At 42.9% G+C, this 19,151-nt stretch overlaps 1 protein-coding gene across 20 annotated transcripts in view; it reads left to right on the top strand.

Annotated features, from left to right (window-relative positions):
* PTPRK (protein tyrosine phosphatase receptor type K) overlaps positions 1 to 19,151 on the top strand; it is a 577,439-nt gene that overhangs the window by 516,680 nt on the left and 41,608 nt on the right. The gene's annotated exons all lie outside the window — the stretch shown is intronic.

Below are 19,151 nucleotides of genomic sequence, written 5' to 3'. Positions count from 1 at the left end.
TGATCAGTGAGGGCACTTGGCATTCCCTCAATGTAGTGACTTTTCTCCTCCAAATCAATCATGTTTTAATCAGATCACAACTGGTGGAAACCCTAAGCCCAGATTTAAAAGCGTAAAAGCCATTTGAATAATCTGTTTTGCCAGGGACCTAACACACATCATAATACAATATTTGCATATTGTAGTTAGCTTCATTTCTTTTGGCTGCCCTATGGGTTTGAAGCTTTTGTTAAATATATAATTGCCTCTTTTGATGTAGTTGTTTTTCCCCTCTGGGAGGCTGGTTGAGAAAGTAGCAGCTCACAGCCCTTTCCAGAACAAAGCAGCTAATTTCATCCTCCAGACAAAACAACTAAATGCTCCACTACTATGAGCACATGCAGCCAAAGGGACCACAGATCCACTTGCAAATTCATATCTGTTACTTTTGCATTCTGCACAATACAAGCTTACTCACAGTACAGTCCTGATTGTCTTGTGTTATACAAACCTGTGTGCAGTAAATACTAATTCATCTTTACCTTCTATTAACAACAATATCTTAAAGTTCTACCTAATTATAGTTACCGAGGCCTGGTTTACAATAGAAAATTGTCAGCTTAACTACATCTTTCAGGCATATGAAAAATCCACAGCTCTGAGCAGCATAGTTAAGCCAATCTAACCCCCAGTGTAGATGGTGCTAGGTTGAAGGAAGAATTCTTCTGTCAACATAGCCATCACTTCTTGGGAGGGTGGATTACCTACAGCGACGGGAGAACTCCTCCCGGTGTAGGTCGGTAATGCAGTGTTGAACTGCGCCACTGCGGCATTTTAAGTGTAGACAAACCCTCAGACTCTCTATCTAATCTGATCTCCATCACTGTAGTATTTGAGGACTTTCCAAGTAATTGAAATAAGTCACTCAACCTTTTTCTTTCATCAGTCTGTAAATGAAATAGCTCAATTAGTTCTTAGGATTTAGGTTTGAGGATATCCCTTGGGGCAGTGGTTCTCAATCAGGGATCCAGGGCCACCTGATGGGCTGTGAGCAGATTTCAGGGGGTCCTCCAAGCAGGGCCAGCGTTAGACTCTCTGGGGCCCAGGACAGAAAGCCAAAGCCCCACCACCTGGGGGCTGAAGCCAGTTGTTGTGGCACAGGTGGGCCGTGGAGTTTGTACAGCATATGGGGGGGGGAGGGCTCAGAAAGAAAAAGGTTGAGAAACCCCTGTCTTGGGGAAAGGGGGTGTGTGTGAGAAGAAACATAAGAGAAAGTAAAGTCAGAGGATGGGTGTTGCAGTTGGTTCACAAAGTGGCTAGGTCCATGGACTTTCTTATTTCTTGCAATAGCTTAGGTCCAGCACCTGAGTTCTGCCTTCTACTGTTGGTTGGCAGTTTCATTGTTTCAATGAAACCTATCAGTCGTGGTCGTGAGCATGGAGAGAGGCAATCTCTCAGCTGCTGTGGAATGTTTTGAATATCAAGACAGAGATTTTGAACTGGACTCTAATCAATAGGGAATCGGTGCAGAAGGGAGGACTGAAGTGGTGTTTCATGGCAACCTTTGTTGCTAAGCAAACAGGCTATTGTGTTTTGCACGAGCTGGAGGTTTTTTTCAGGGCATGTGGTTTCATTCCTATATATAAATGGCAATAAACAAGCATGAAGGTCACCATGACCAGATTTGTGTCTGATTAGATATTACTCAATCTTCCAGCCAGTCACAGATGGAAGTAGGTTGGGTTTTTTTAATTTGGCATCTAATAGCACTAAGGAATGCAAAAAGACCCCAAGATTGTGGCCCAATTTAACAATCTGACAGCAGATACTCTCAAGAGCAGAGGATGTCATAGAGGAATAAAGTTCTTCAGAGCTGTTTCCTCCTCCTACCAATACCTCCTCAGACTTGCCTAGATTCACCTCTAGCCAGCTGCTCTTATTCCAGGTGCTTCTTTGGCTAGGCTGTTTGAGTTTGATATAAAGGAGATGTACAGCTGAGTGTCATTTTCTACCTGTGGTCAAGTCACAGCCTATGTTGTTTCACCAGCAGTGGGAGAGGACAGGGCCTTGAAGGACTCTACAAAAATGCTTACGGTTGTAGGTGGAGGAATAGATACTGATAGCAGAGTTTTGAGTTGTCTCTGAGGGAGAAGACCTGAGCTACTTTAGAGTGTTTCCATTAACCCCTGCAATTTGTTGGAGACAGAAGAAGAGCATGGGCCTCAGCAGTACCAAATCTTGCAGAGAAATTCTGAAGGATGTACTTGCCTTGTCAGGACAAAAGATGAGCTGAGAAGGTCATTCATTAGAGCGCAGTCAACTAAAAACATTTAAAAAAAAATTAAGACAGGCCCCCAAAATCATGAGATGTTTAAAAACATTAAATTGTGGATTCTTTGGATCTCTGGGGTTTTGAGCCTATACGTTTGCTGTTGTCAAGCTTTTCTCTACAGCCATCAGGGCTAGAAATGTATGAGGTTTTCAGTGAAAGCCAAGATTCTCATGTAATCATATGAACCCTTGAGTTGAGCCTTTCAGAAAAACACCAAATATCACAAGACTCATGATAAAATCCCATGAGTTGGCAACACAGAGCAACAAATGCTTTGTCAGTACTATATCCTCTCTTGTAGCTGGACTAGGAAAAATCCAGGATACTGACAGCTGGTTTTGAAGACTGATAATTCTGTTCTTCATTATAGTTTCTACCAATTTGCCCCATGCTGAAGTTAGGCTCATAGACCTGTAATTGCCACACAGTGCCTAACCTCCTAAACAAGCAGCTAGCAAAAATCAGACACATAGATGAACGTTATTTGTTGGGGAAAAGTCAACACAGCTTTTGTAAAGGGAAATCATGCCTCACCAATCTACTAGAATTCTCTGAGGGTGTCATCAAGCATGTGGACAAAGGTGATCCAATGGATATAGCGTGCTTGTATTTTCAGAAAACCTTTGACAAGGTCTGACACCAAAGGCTCTTAAGGAAACTAACTTGTTATGGGATAATAGGGAAAGTTGTGTCTTGGATCAATAACTGGTTAAAAAATAGGAAACAAAGGGTAGGAATAAATGGTCAGTTTTCACAATGGACAAAAATAAACAGTGGCATCTCCCAAGGACCTGTACTGGAACTTGTGCTGTTCAGCATATTCATTAATGATCTGGAAAAGGACTGAACAGTGAAGTGGCAAAGTTTTCAGGTGATAAAATTATTTAAGATAGTTAAGTCTAAAGCTGACTGTGAAAAGTTACAGGGGGAATCTCACAAAACTGGGTTACTGGGCAAGAAAATGGCAGATAAAATTCAGTGTTGATAAATTAAAAGAAATGCACATTGGAAAAAATAATCTCAACTACACATATATAAAGAAGGGTTCTAAATTAGCTGTTGCCACTCAAGAAAGAGATCTTAGAGTTATCATGAATAGTACTCTGAAAACATCAGCTCAATGCACAGCAGCAGTCAGAATGGCTAACAGAATGTTAGGAACTATTAGGAAAAGGATAGAAAAGACAGAGAATACCATAGTGCCACTATATAAATCCATGGTGCAGCCACATCTTGAATACTGTGTTCAGTTCTGGTGACCTCATCTCAAAAAGTTTATATTGGAAATGGAAAAGATTCAGAGAAGGGCAGCAAAGATGATCAAGAGTATGGAACAGCTTCCATACGAGGAAAGACTAAAAAGACTGGGACTGTTCAACTTAGAAAAGAGATGATTATGGGGGGATATGATAGAAGTCTATAAAATCATGAATGGTGTGGAAAAAAATAATAGAAAAGTGTTACTTACCCTTTCCCACAATACAAAAACCAGGGTCACCTGATGAAATTCATAGGCAGCATGTTTAATACAAGCAAGAGAAAATACTTTTTCTCACAATGTACAACTAACCTGAGGAACTCAGTGCTGTGGAATGTTGTGATGGTCAAAAGTATAAGTGGGTTCAAAAAAGAATAAGATAAGTTCATGGAGGATAGGGTCCATCAATGGATATCAGCCAAGATGGTCAGGGATGTAACCCTGGGTGACCCTAAACCTCTGACTGATAGAAGCCTTGAGTGGAAGACAGGGGTGGATCTCTCCATATTTCATAGAATCATAGAATAACAGAGTTGGAAGGGACCTCTGGAGGCCATCTAGTCCAACCCCCTGACCAGAGCAGGACCGATCCCAACTAAATCATCCCAGCCAGGGCTTTGTCAAGCCTGACCTTAAAAACTTCTAAGGAAGGGGATTCCACCACCTCCCTAGGTAACCCATTCCAGTGTTTCACCACCCTCCTAGTGAAAAAGTTTTTCCTAATATCCAACCTAAACCTCCCCCACTGCAACTTGAGACCATTACTCCTTGTCCTGTCATCTGCTATCACTGAGAATAGTCTAGATCCATCTTCTTTGGATCCACCTTTCAGATAGTTAAAAGCAGCTATCAATTCCCCCCTCATTCTTCTCTTCCGTAGACTAAACATCCCCAGTTCCCTCAGCCTTTCCTCATAAGTCATGTGTTCCAGACCCCTAATCATTTTTGTTGCCCTTCGCTGGACTCTCTCCAATTTCTCCACATCCTTCTTGTAGTGTGGGGCCCAAAACTGGACACAGTACTCCAGATGAGGCCTCACCAATGTCGAATAGAGGGGAACAATCACGTCCCTCGATCTGCTGGCAATGCCCCTACTTATACAGCCCAAAATGCCATTGGCCTTCTTGGCAACAAGGGCACACTGGTGACTCATATCCAGCTTCTCGTCCACTGTCACCCCTAGGTCCTTCTCTGCAGAACTGCTGCCTAGCCATTCGGTCCCTAGTCTGTAGCGGTGCATTGGATTCTTCTGTCCTAAGTGCAGGACTCTGCACTTGTCCTTGTTGAACCTCATCAGATTTATTTTGGCCCAATCCTCCAATTTGTCTAGGTCCCTCTGTATCCTACCCCTACCCTCCAGCGTATCTACCACTCCTCCCAGTTTAGTGTCATCTGCAAACTTGCTGAGGGTGCAATCCACACCATCCGCCAGATCATTAATGAAGATAGTGAACAAAACCGGCCCCAGGACCGACCCTTGGGGCACTCCGCTAGATACCGGCTGCCAACTAGACATGGAGCCATTGATCACTACCCTTTGAGCCCGACAATCTAGCCAACTTTCTACCCACCTTGTAGTACATCCATCCAGCCCATACTTCTTTAACTTGCTGACAAGAATACTGTGGGAGACTGTGTCAAAAGCTTTGCTAAAGTCGAGGAATAACACGTCCACTGCTTTCCCCTCATCCACAGAACCAGTTATCTCATCATAGAAGGCAATTAGATTAGTCAGGCATGACTTTCCCTTGGTGAATCCATGCTGACTGTTCCTGATCACTTTCCTCTCGTCTAAGTTCTTCAGAATTGATTCCTTGAGGACATGCTCCATGATTTTTCCTGGGACTGAGGTGAGGCTGACGGGCCTGTAGTCCCCAGGATCATCCTTCTTCCCTTTTTTAAAGATGGGCACTATATTAGCCTTTTTCCAGTCTTCCGGGACTTCCCCCGATCGCCATGAGTTTTCAAAGATAATGGCCAATGGCTCTGCAATCACATCCGCCAATTCCTTTAGCACTCTCGGATGCAAAGCATCCAGCCCCGTGGACTTGTGCACATCCAGTTTTTCTAAATAGTCCTGAACCACTTCTTCCTTCACAGAGGGCTGGCCACCTCCTCCCCATGCTGTGCTGCCCAGTGCAGTAGTCTGGGAGCTGACCTTGTTCATGAAGACAGAGGCAAAAAAAGCATTGAGTAGATTAGCTTTTTCCACATCCTCTGTCACTAGGCTGCCTCCCTCATTTAGTAAGGGGCCCACACTTTCCTTGGCTTTCTTCTTATTGCCAACATACCTGAAGAAACCGTTCTTGTTACTCTTAACATCCCTCGCTAGCTGCAACTCCAGGTGTGATTTAGCCTTCCTGATTTCATTCCTACTTGCCCAAGCAATATTTATATACTCATCCCTGGTCATTTGTCCAATCTTCCACTTCTTGAAAGCCTCTTTTTTGTGTTTAAGATCAGCAAGGATTTCACTGTTAAGCCAAGCTGGTCGCCTGCCATATTTGCTATTCTTTCTACACATCTGGATGGTTTGACCCTGTAACCTCAATAAGGATTCTTTAAAATACAGCCAGCTCTCCTGGACTCATTTCCCCCTCATGTTATTCTCCCAGGGGATCTTGCCCATTAGTTCCCTGAGGGAGTCAAAGTCTGCTTTTCTGAAGTCCAGGGTCCGTATTCTGCTGCTTTCCTTTCTTCCTTGTGTCGGGATCCTGAAGTCGACCATCTCATGGTCACTGCCTCCCAGGTTCCCATCCACTTTTGCTTTCCCTACTAATTCTTCCCGGTTTGTGAGCAGCAGGTCACGAAGAGCTCCGCCCCTAGTTGGATTTGTTTTGTTCTGTACACTCCCTCTGAAGCTCCTGTACTGGCCACTGTTGGAGACAGTATACTGGGCTAGATGACCATTGGTCTGACCCAGTATGGCAGTTTTTATGTTCTTATGTTTGTATATGGTAAGTTGCATGGCCTCTAGCACTAAGCAATGTTTCCTTTAGGATTCATCTGGTGATTACGTATTTTAGGATTCCCCTCTTCAAAGGGTGAGTTGCTTATGCTCAAATAAATTGGTTAGTCTCTAAGGTGCCACAAGTACTCCTTTTCTTTTTGCGAATACAGACTAACCTGGCTGCTACTCTGAAATCTCCCTCAATAGGGAGATGTCCTAGGTACTTTCTACTCTTAAACCATCTAGGAAGGTCAGGAGTCAGAGTTTCATGTAGTGGCTCTGATTACTGTCAGTGGTTCCATGACAACTACTTTGAATACTCTAAATTCTTGGAAAGGGAGACATTATATTTCTCCTCCTCCTCTTGGCTTGTTTTTTGTGTCTCCTGAGTTCATCCCAGATGCAAGTAATCTTTTGTTTGATATAAAGTAATTCCTCATCATGTTTGTTGCTGTGTTCTGGGGTTGTAAGGGGGCAGTCTGGATTTACAAAGCAATTTGCACTGCAAAAAAATTCTTTGGGTTGTAACTTTGCAGTCTTTATGGCAGAGGAGAGGTTAGCTGCCTTTCCTTCCTTCAGTGAAATTACACAGCTCTATAACAACTTTGGAACACCGAGTTCAAGGTATTCCTTGCTGCCAGTAAAGTCTTGCTTGTAATTTTTATAGGCAATTATATTAATCATTGTAATTTTATTTTCTGTGTACTGTGTGTGCCTCTATATGAACAACAGAGATGATTAAAATGTATTTCTGTGGTAAAACAATTAAACATCTTGTATGGTATAATACATCATTTTCCGCGGAGGTGGAATGACACTTGAACAGTTTCTGTTGTGTATGCCATGTACAAAGTGTTGCTTTTGTAATAAAGTATGTGTCATCACCTATTTTCAGGAGTTTGAATACCAGCTGTCAGTATTAATTTGGGGGCTAATAAGTGATGTATAAGGCATTTCTAGTGCCTGGGGGAAAAAATTTTACACAATATTATTTTTAAAAAAAATTGTGGCTGAATTGTAATTGTTAACATTCCCTTTTTATTTACAAGTGAATTTTTAAGATTGCTATTCCTTTAGTTAAACAGCTTTGTTTTTCAAATCACAGTCTGACAGGTGATGATTTCATAATGTGCTCTAATTGCCCAGATTTCTTTTCTGAAAGGTTAAAAGCATGGCTTTATTTCAGAAGGATTTACTGCACCCATTGTACATTTTTTTCCATCAGAAATGTCATAATAATTTGAGCTGGTGGCCCTACTATCTAAGGGCAACATTAGCAATGACCTAGCTGACTGTAACAGTCTGTAGGGTCACTGATGTGCAAACTGATGAGTCATAAAAGCTTGAGACCTGATAGCTCATAATGGCTTCAAAAGACAATTATGTCTAACAACTTGCTTTTTAAGAAGCCCAGGATGAAACCATTGCAGGAGAGTCCACAGTTAGACTTTGGAGATAATAATATGGATGCACAAAAGTGCATAATTATGTATTTACACAGTAGATCTTTAATTATTCCTTTCTGAGAGCTGTTCATTTACATTGTCAGTGTTCATCTTAATATAACTTTTTTTTTTTTTTTTTTTTACTATTATCTAACCCTGCTTTCAGAAGCAGAATCTGAATTTCACTGCTGTAGTGCACATCTATAAAAGTGGGATTTGTATTACTCTTCGGGTCTGTACTAATGAATGAGCTCCACATAATTGCACTCAAGAACCTGTTATCTGAGCGTATGATTTTAAAGCCACAAAAGCTATAATGAGCCTGATTCTGCACACACTTTGCATACAGAATTTCCCTTGATTTCGATGAGAGTTCCACGTGGAGTTCTTAAACAAGAAGAGCCTTGACATTGAGTTAGTTGGGGATTGGTCCTGCTTTGAGCTGGGGGTTGGACTAGATGACCTCCTGAGGTCCCTTCCAACCCTGATATTCTATGATTATGAAACAAGTATCTAGCGTTCCTATCCAGCTCTCACTATTTTTATCATGAGTCTCATGATATTTGGTGATTTTCTTAATACCTCAGCTTCTGAGTCTTGTGAATATGTGAATCTCCACTTTCTTTTTTTAAATAAATAAGTCTCTTGCTCTTGTGGTTGGGGAGAAAAGATTGAAAACGTGACCCGAGTGTATTCTAAATGCTCAGTGAACAAAGTGCAAATAAAAAGAACCCCAAGGGTAATATATTTTTAATCTCATTATCTTTGGGGGCCTGACTCACGAGTTTGCTTGCTTGGAGGTTGGCAATGTAGATCCATAGGATGCACCTCCACTGGATAAGCCCTACTGCAGTGTAAAATGTTGCTCGTTGAAACCCTACTAGACATGAGAATTCCAAAGCAAAGTGAAAATCTGGCAGTGCCTGGTGACATGTTAGTATCCAGAATGTCTCCAAGCCTTTTCACAGCATGCTGCTCTTGCCTGGTGACATACCAAAAGGTTATATTAGTGTGCTTACGCCTTCCTATACAGTATGCTTTGTGAGATAGAATTGCAGAAACCTAACTCCACATTTAGCTGTTTTATTCAAAAACACTGTAGAGGCTGAACTGGAAGCTGACAGAATCCTTCTAACTTGTACCCCCCTGTACCATCCCCTAGCTGAAAAAAGTTTGCCAGTGTCCGCATTCATTTTCTGCCATAACTCTTCATTTCCTTGTTGTTTGTATTCAGGCCAGGCTTTTAGCATTACTTATATATGCTATATGTGCTATAATGTAGTCAGCCATCCATTTTGTTACTGCTTAACCCAGGCCAAATCCTAGGCAAATGCTGTCTGGTAACAGTGTAGCTGCACAAACTATCTTCCGTAATCTGTGATCTTCAGAATCAGAATCTGTGTGCCCGACACCAACATTAAGAATCCCCTTTATGCTCGCTCTGAGTCCTGTCATTCAGCATCATGACAGACCCTAAAAATGCCTACATAGTTCACGCACATGTAGGAGCTTTTGGTTGCAGACTGTAGAAGGATGCAGTTAAAGGTGCCAATCTATTCATTTAATACCTATTCATGAACACAAGTGCATAGACAGTGCTGGAACTTGTCTCCACAATCTGGTTCCTACTCTACTGTTGTTTAATCTGCACAGCCGTCAAGATCTGAGCACTTTACCTCTTGGTATTTCTCAGTACTTTAAGGCTCACTCTTCAAATAACTGATCAGTAATTCGCTGAAATTCCTGTTTTCGAAGTTGTCAGTATGAATGTAAATTGCCACTCTTTTGGAGCATTGCAAGAGTAATTCCCATTTAACCTCTGAGTTTAGTCCCAAACAGAAAGGGATGCTTAATTCACTGCTCTTATGCCCTTTGGAAGAAGAGGTAATTTCAATGTTCTGGAGATGTGGAAATGGGCTATAGGGGCGCTAATTTATAAATGAGCGATCAGAACAAGCTCCACCTTCATTTGCAGTGACCTAATGCTACCAGTAACGAACAGGTCAATTTGAGTACAATATATGGGAATTTCTAGGTAGCTCTCTCACTCCCACTTAGTATGGTATGCTAGCTTGCTTGCATTAGTTTTAAATATATAATAATGCATCAAGCACAAACATTGCTTGGGGCATGCACATCATTTAGAAAAAAACATAGTAAGGAGGGCCAAGCTGTTTCTCCGCATTCTCTGTGTATACAGATGTTGCTCTTTTTTCATGGAAATGGTAGTTAGCCATATCCATTGCACCACCCTTATCTGGAGATCCACATGTGGGTAGGTAGGATGTGGGGGCCAGGGTTTAGGAAAGAAGGGGTGCTCTGTGTGCATCTCACACACACACACCACCCCCGAAAGCCAGTAGTAACTTGGCCAGATGCTGTATTAACATTTTAGTACAGCCATCATTTAAAGAGAGACCGGTCAGCAGCTGCTGTCTGAAGAAGCCCCTGCAGTGTTCTCCAGGGGACCCGGGAAACATTGTATATAGGCTATCTCTACAGTGATGGCCCTTCAGCTATAGTCCAACCTTTTTGGCATGAGGGCTGAACATGCTGTTTCAAAAAGGTCAAGGGGGAGAGTCCTTGATGGGGAGCTCCCACAAGTATAGAGCTAGCACTGCCAGCTTCCAGTTCGCCTTCCCTATAGTCCTTGAAAAAGGGGTGTGAGTGGTCACAACTTGCTGCACTTTAGCTATCCCCAGCTAGCATATGGTCCCTTGGAGACCAAAACCAGTTGGCACAGTTTAGGGCATCATACAAGATGCTCTAACCTGGGCTGTGATAGAGAACCAAGGAGCTATAACTGTAGTTTCTCAGCTTCTCGTTGTTCTCCTTTCCTGGGCAACCCTCGGTGGCTCCACTGGGCGAAAGGTTCTTTGCTAGACATTCCCCTAAGCTCAGGCAGAACCAATTGAAATCCGCTCCTCTGGGCTCCCACAGACCCTGGGCCCTCCCCATAGTAATGGGAACTATTCAGACACATTAGTTTAAAAATCTCATGGCACAGCTCAGGGATCACATTTTCAGTTCATTATCAAATACAAAGTTTCTTCTTAATATGGTTTACCCATAAGGCCCATGATTTAGAGCCTTGAGAGCCACAGTTTAGGCACCTGTGCTCTAGTGAATGGATCCCTAACATCTGCAGGGCACACCCGCTGCGTCTGCCACAAACCTCATCTTCAGAAAGGGGAATTTGGTGAGAACATTGTCATGCTTTTCCTTTCCCATTTCATACTCTCATTGCTATTTCCACAGGGAAGGTTATTAAGCCCATGTTGATTAAGTGAACAAAAACCTCTCGCCTTCCAAAAAGGCAAATAGTCTAAGAATCTTTCATTCACCTAGGAAAGCCTTACAGAATACATGAGTCTTGCACACAGTATATGTGCATACAGCAATCTACTGATACCTATTATGCAACTGGACTCCTTCAATCCCAGTACAACTTTGCTCAGGTGTTCTCAACAGACAGTTTCATCTGAAACTTTTTACAGTAATCAGGTAAAAGGAATCTTTCTTTAGTAATGAATTTTTAAAGCTTTTTAAAATCTCCTTAATTGTATCATTAACATGACTCTGGAAAGTCAGTAACCAAAGAATAAAACTCAAATTGATAGAAGGCAGAGGGTCTTTCTGGTCAGACTATTAAAACATAGAGCAAGTCACTCTGAAAATTAACTGCTTATAAGAAAAACTCACTTGTATTTCTCACAGAACCTCTCCGCCCCCTGCCCATGATAGATTGACTCATTACCTGAGTTGCATGGGATACCAGTTCTTTGTGATGTTGCCCAATATTGGCTGTTGAATCTATTCAGTCAAATTTTAGTTTTAATTAATAGTTTTACAATGCAAGCATAAAATCATAGTGTAAAACAGTTTTTCTTGATCAAATACATCTGGACCTACTCATGCTACATAGTTATGCTATTACTGCATAACATGGTGAATACTCACAAAGTAATACAAATAAAAAATTAACATGTAAACAAGACATAACATAAACAGCAGCTTCAGTCAAACACAGGCACAGTATATCCCACATCACAGAGGAGGAAAGCCTAGCATAAAAAGCCATGAGTGTTAGAGGGTAAAACACCAGGTTAAGAGGTTATATATACAATCTTATACAAAATCTATGGATTTAAAGCTGGCTTTTAGAAGGATGTCTGTTCACTAATAGTATTATATAAACCGCCTTGCAAATCCTCCTTGCCTTTGCTCCTGGAATAACTTTGTTTGACAGAGTAAAATATCATTATTATTTTTCCTATCACCATCTTCTTAGTAAGGGTAGGTGAGTAGATTTCTTGCCTAGTCTTACACATTTTCTGACGATTGTGCAAGGTTACATGTAAATACTGAGCTCCAGAAGGAAGGAGAATACAGATAAGAGATGTGCTATAACTGAATCTCATCCACGGTGATATAAGTGAATTATTATAGTATCCAATGTACAGTTCCATTATGTAAATAGGTGTTGAATTTTGAGGTGATTTTGTTGAGTATGTAATAAAAATTAGTTTTTAAAAGAAGTTCAAAGTGACTACATTTATCAGAAATGTGAGGGAAAGTGTCCTTCCTCTGCTATTGTCTGCAGAAGGAAAACTTGCCACCCTCACCAGCCAGTCAGGAGCTCACCATTATTTAGGGCTTGTCTTCACTATAGGCTAAATCGGTGCTGGGATCGATGCAGCGGTGTCGATTTAGCGGGGTCTGGTGAAGACGCAATAAGTTGATGGGTGAGCGCTCTTCTGTCGACTTCAGTATTTCACCTCCCGAAGAGGTGGAAGCTAAGTTGGCAGGAGAGAATCTCTTGCCGACAGTACGGTGTAGACTCCGTGGTCAGTCAATGTAAGCTACGTCGCTCAGGGAGGTGATTTTTTGACACCCTTGAGCAATGTAACTTACATCAACCTAAGCAGTAGTGTAAGGCTAGGCTTTAGACAGTTGCAACACTCTTAGTCAAATATAGTCCTGCTCACCATTGAAGTTCATGGGACTGCTTGCAAGAGTAAGCTGAATAGGATTTCACCCTTTGGTTGCTACAAGACAGAGAAAAATCAGCATTACAGAGGTGATGATAACTGATAACACACAGAAAAAAAATTATTGATAGAGGTGTTGCAAGAAAGTTTAAGAGTATGCATCAACTGTAGATGGAACTGTGGAATGTAACTGCTGTTATTGTTGGTACCATATAGAAAACTAATGGGAGAAATCCAGTAAGTGTGTTGGATCTAGTTTATCCCTCATTCTCACTAGTGACTCTTCTGTGTGTGATAACTCATCTTAAAAAAAAAAAATGCAGTCCCCTCCTTGTGGATCAGAAATAATGGGAGTCGGGGGGAACAGTCTCCATCCTTCAATTTCTTATGTGAGTAATATTTCTTCCAAGCAAATAACCCAATTGAAAGCAATGGGAATACCTTGTATTAATAACGATGTGTCAGTGCAAATAAGCACCAAAGAAGGTTTTATATTTTTACTGGCATTAAAACAAGAAATCCCCTCTAATGAAGAAATGGGAAAAAGGTGTAAGGTAAAAAATTGATAGAGAAGATTGTAAACAGATATGAAGAGTAGTTGTAAATCATGGGAAGAAAAAGGTCTCCTATGTGAACATATTGGTTTAACCAAGGGGGACACATTAGTGCTGGAAAGAAACCCCTCAAATTGGAAAAATATTTTGAGCTGTATTTATCTTTTATGGATTAGTGAAAAATAAATAGCAGTCTAGCAAGGGTGACCAGACGTCCCATTTTTTAAAGAACAGTCCCATATTTAAACCCTCCTGCAGCTGTTCCAACTTTTTCTTAAAAATGGACAAATTGTCCTGTATTTTCTGTATCCCCCCCATCAGTACTTGTGGGTCCTGTTGCTAGCTGGATCCCTGCTCGCTAGCCACCCGCCCACCAGCAGTGAGTGGGGGGGGTCCAGTAGCCAACGATCGGTGTGAGTGTGCAAGACTGATTGTGGGGTGAGGATGCAGCACGCTGGGCCGGCTGCTCCTCCTGCTGGTCCATAGCACAGCCTTCACTGCGTGCTGGCTCTGGGCCAGCCCCCCATCCTGTTTCCGGCCAACACTGGCTGTGTGCTGCAAGCTGCGGTGGCTGGTAAGTGCGGGCAGGTGCTAGGCAGTGGCCGGTTACATGTCACCTCTGCTGCCCACACGTTGGCCCTTTACATGCTCCCCCTCTCACTGTCCTCTCCCTGCTTTGCCCCTTCACACCTCCCTCCAGCCCCGTTGCTCCTCCATATGCTCCCTGGCGGGGCACGTCCCACTCCCAGCACTGTGCAAAGAACCAGCCCCTGGTCAGAGCGCTCAGCTCAGTAACAGCCCAGCCGGCAGGCTTTTTCCTTCCCCCACTGCCCATCTGGGCCGGTGCCCTGGGAAAGCCCAAGACCCACCGGCCCAGGGCGGTGGCCAGGAAGAGCCGAGCCCTGCATGTGCCAAAGCCCCAGAGAGCGCTGGCACGGGGAAGCCTTTTCGCCTCTCAGCTAAGCTCTGGAGTGGCAGAGGGGAGTGGAGGAAGTGATTTCCAGCCTGTTTGCGCCCCAACTCTGCAGACTCCACAGCAATCCCCTGGACAGGGGCTTAGCACCCTCTTCACTCGCCCTCCCCTGCTGAGCCACCTCTCTGGCCAGGTTCGCTGACGCCCCTGCAGTCAGGTTCCCTGGGCCCTGGTTCACAATGCATCCTTAGGGCATAACCCCTTCCTGCCCGTGCTGTAGCCAGGGGACAGGAGGCAGCCGGGTTCTGTCGGTGGCCAGCAGCAGCCTGGAGGTGTTAGCTGCCTTTCAACAATGTGCAGGCAGGAAGAGACAAGCTGCTTCCAGCCACCTGGGAGGGGAGAGAAGAGATGAGCTCTGCTAAGGTATGAGCCAGGTCATCTCTTCCCCCTGCCCCGTGGTTGGAAGTAGCTCCCATCTGTTCCCTCCAGCACAGTGCCAAAAGGCTGCTGCTGGCCGCATTCTGGTGTGGACAGTTACAGAAATCTGGGGAAGAGGGGCATGTGATCCTATTTGCCTCTCCGCTCCCATTCCACGTGTTGTCTCGGGAAGACACGGTGCCAGGAGAGGCGAGTCTGTCCCAGGGGCCCAGCCAGGCACGGAGGGTGGAAAGTGCCAGCCGGGGAGGATAAGTCGGTCACCCACCCTGTGTGAAAGAGGTGTACAGGAGTGTGTGTATGTCATCCCTCCCCATGTGAACCCTAAAGCCTTAAAGATAAGAAGGTAAATGCAAAGAATCCAACTCTGCAGTATTTCTTTTTAACAGTGAACTCGATGTTAATTTTGAACATTTGTACTGCATAGTTCTGATTGATTGCCATTGAACTCACTTGAGTACAAGTAATTTTACCAGGTGTCCCGTATTCAGAATAGGGAAATACGGTCACCCTCACTCTAGCACTCAACAAGGTTAGTTTTTCCATTTACTGATTGCTAATAAAAGTGAATATTATTACCCTATACCTCAGATGTGGTTGAGGCTGCTTTGTGCCGCACCATGAGCAGAATCTGACCCCAGAGCCACCAGATCCAACCCAGGAGGGAACCACCCCAATGCAAGGGGGAATCTTACAGGGGTATATAGATGGTTCGGACAAGCCACCACAAACTGTGTTGATTCTCAGTTACAACTTGCAGCATTAGCAGCCAGCAGGTGTTCTAATTTACACCAGGGGATTGACCCTGAACTCCAGGATTGCTGAAGTGCAATGGTGATCTTTATGCCACCTTTGCACACACACAGATCTGCAATACATGCAGTTCTTCATTCAGACTCTAGGAGCTGGCCCAATGTGTTTTGTGAGACCCAATTGTCACCATTCTGTATACATTCCAATACATGGAAAACTTGTACGAGCAGTTACAGTAATTATAATGACAGATTACACCCACACACATGCACACATTAAATGAGTAATTGGACAATTGGATGCACATCATTATTAAGATGTGTACCTGAATTTCCTTTTTTTGTATATTATTTGTTGTTATTAGTCTGGATATATACATTTAGACCAGTAAAAGCTGAAAAAATTGATAGGCGGTGGAATAAAATAAACATGGAAACTGAACTCAAAGAATATTAAACATCTGCAGTTTTCCATTCTTTTTCCTAAAATTTAATTATCTGTTATATGCAGTGATTTTATTTAAACATTTACACCTTGTAATATAAAAATATAACCCCTCTGAATTAGCCCACAGTGTTATATAATTTTCACCAAAGAATGCATATATTATTATTTATTGCTGGAATAATATTGGGTAAAATCCTGGCCCTAGAGAAGCCAGTGGGAGTTTTGGCATTGACTTCAGTGAGCCAGGATTGCACCTATAGATTTTAAGCATTTTGGATAGAAAGTATTCAGCCTACATATGTGCTTGATCTGTGACTTTTCAAAGTAATTTTTCTACTCTTTTTTAAGAAAGGCTAGTATCTAGTATATGGTCCCATTAGACAGTAGCCTTATTTCCTAGCATTATTGAAGTATAGAGTGAGCATTATTGACCATTAGTTCAGACTCTTTAATTTAAAAACAAAGTAAATGAACATGCAATAGATACCTGTCTAGGTCTTGGCAGTTGTTCTAAAGGCTTGTACGGAGTGCCCCATTTTGAACAGTTACAAGGACCTGAGCTCTGATATTTCTCATGGAATATAGCCAATAAAACACTGTCATCTAAGCCAGGAAAATAGTAAACTCCTGGGGCAATCTTTTCTGCAGATTGCTTGAGAAACGTTTATTTGCTGAGTTCGTATGGTGGCTTTTGAAAATGAGATAATTGCATGGCTGAGGAGGAGATACCTTTTAATGAAACTTAAGTAGCAAACTTGTCATAAGGATTACTATAATAGAGGTTAATATAACTGAGCTCTTATTCTTTCCTTCCAGTCACTCTCCTCTGCCTCCTTTCTAAGTCACCATGAAAACACCACTATCCCCTGCAGTGAGTTAGGCTGATATTCTACCTGTCATCTTTGATTCAGCCCTCTTTTGATGTTCATATTTATGACATATCTAAACTTTTCTGCTTCTCCCTACACAAGAAGGCCTTTCCTCTCAGTCCACCCAGTTAAAACTTTTGTCCGGGCCCTCGTCATTTTGCATCTTGACTACTAAAACTTCCTTCCTACGCATGACACCAGCCATCTTATCCCACTCCAATTGATTTTAAAAAAGCTATTATTAATCTCCTTAGCTTATTGCTCTGAATACATCCCCTCCCCCCACTTCACATCTCTCCACTGCTTCTCCCTTCTCCATTGCATCAATCATAAGACACTTCTCTTTACATTTAACACCATACAGAGCTTAACCCTCCTTTGTCTCCTGACTCAAATACATTATCTAATACATCGCTCCATCTATTCTGCCAGACGCCAATGCCCATTGATCCAATTCTCCCTCAGTCACCTTTGTTCTTTCTCCCATGTCAACCTCTATGTCTAAATTCCATTCAAACACTACATTATCCTATTTCAAGTCCATCTGTAAAACTCATCCTTCTTATGGTGCCCACAAAACACTCAACAATGGCTAGGCAGCTAGTGTGCTGTGCTATTTATGCTAAAAATGATTATTTTATTAGTATACTGTCATCCTGTCGGGGGGGGAGGGGTTTCAGGTCTGATTCTGGCAGCAACATCCTGGTGGTATTACTCTGGGTTATGTCGCCCAGCGGCGGGAGTCACTGGCCACGTTGTCCAACAGTGGGAGTAACTGAGGTAAGGGAACCCGGGCCCTCCCTGCTCTACCAGGTTCAAACCCTGGGCCCAGTAAATAGTAGTTCAGAATGTGCGGACTAGGGCAGCAGCTGCCCCTACGCCTGCTCACTGGGCCACTTCCTACCCCGGCTTCTGATCCTCCGTTGGTGTCACTGGTTCGCCTCTGGGTCCCTCCTGAAGTCCTCTCTGTCTGTGCTCTAGTACGTCTTCCTCTCGCAGTCACCTCTTGTTGTCATTTACCCCTGTGACTGAAAGATCTGGAGCGGCTTGGCGGTGAGGCCTGGGCCTAGCCACATGGGGCCTCAGCGGCTTCTTGTCAGGAACCTGCAACATACAACTGCTCCCCTGGTCCATCTGCCCTGACTGAGCTGAGCTGCTCCCTTTTGAGCTCCACCTCTCTGTGAGCATGCCCAGCAGGGGCATCTGGGCCCAGAGCTGCTCCTGAACCCTTTTCTTTACCAGTGTGGGGTGTGTACACCCTCTCACACATCCCATCCATTTCCCCATTTGCTTTGTCCTCTTGTTGTGTCTGATCAAAACTGTATGCCAAGACTGTAAGCTATTTGGCACTGATACTGTTGATCCTTGTTATATATGGTGAACTCTTAGCACCTTGATCACTAAATGGAGCCTCTAGATGCTAAACAGTGCAAGCAATAATAATAGCATAAGCAGTGGACAATAAATGTATTCTTCTGTCTATCCAGCCATATAGTTTAATCTTGTTTGTATATGTAAATATGTATATTAGAGAAACAAGGTGGGTGAGGTAATACCTTTTATTGGACCAACTTCTGTTGGTGAAAGAGACAAGCTTTTGAGCTTATACAGAGCTCTTCTTCAGATGTGAGTATATAAAGCCCACTAGTGACTCAGTGTTACAGATCTCCTGCCATGCCAATCTGCAGAGGATATGGGTCCAGGATGATGAAATGATGAGGGAGGGGGCACTACGCTAACCTGGTCTTGGGATGTCTGCTCTCCGTAAGCAAGAGGAAGGAAAACATAGATAAGGGACTCAGGAGTCCACTGTTCAATTTTCTGTTCCACCACAGATTTCCTGAGCGACCTTGGACAAGCATTTAATCTCTCAGTTCCCCATCATTACTTCACAGGCATGTTTTGAGGATAGATGCGTAAAAAGATTGCTAGGTGCTAGATCCTGTGGCAATGGGGCTATACAAGATCGTTAGGAAACTAGAATAGCATGGGGATGTGAATGAGGGAGGTCCTAATATTGCAAAAATATAGGAACGGTTACATTAAAGTGTACGAGATTATGAATTTCAATTTGTTATTTGGGGGATCTAGTCATAAATAATTTCAATAATCTAGTAAAAAATTATTTTGCTTTTTATTGTGCAAAATTTAGGGGGCAAAGTTAAGTTTGGATAAGTGATGTAAAATGAGCAGTGTGAGTGGAGGATATGACAATGCAAATCATG

This window comes from Chelonia mydas, chromosome 3 (genome assembly GCF_015237465.2).
Source record: "Chelonia mydas isolate rCheMyd1 chromosome 3, rCheMyd1.pri.v2, whole genome shotgun sequence".
Taxonomy (NCBI): domain Eukaryota; kingdom Metazoa; phylum Chordata; order Testudines; family Cheloniidae; genus Chelonia; species Chelonia mydas.
This window is presented reverse-complemented; position numbering and strand designations above follow the sequence as displayed.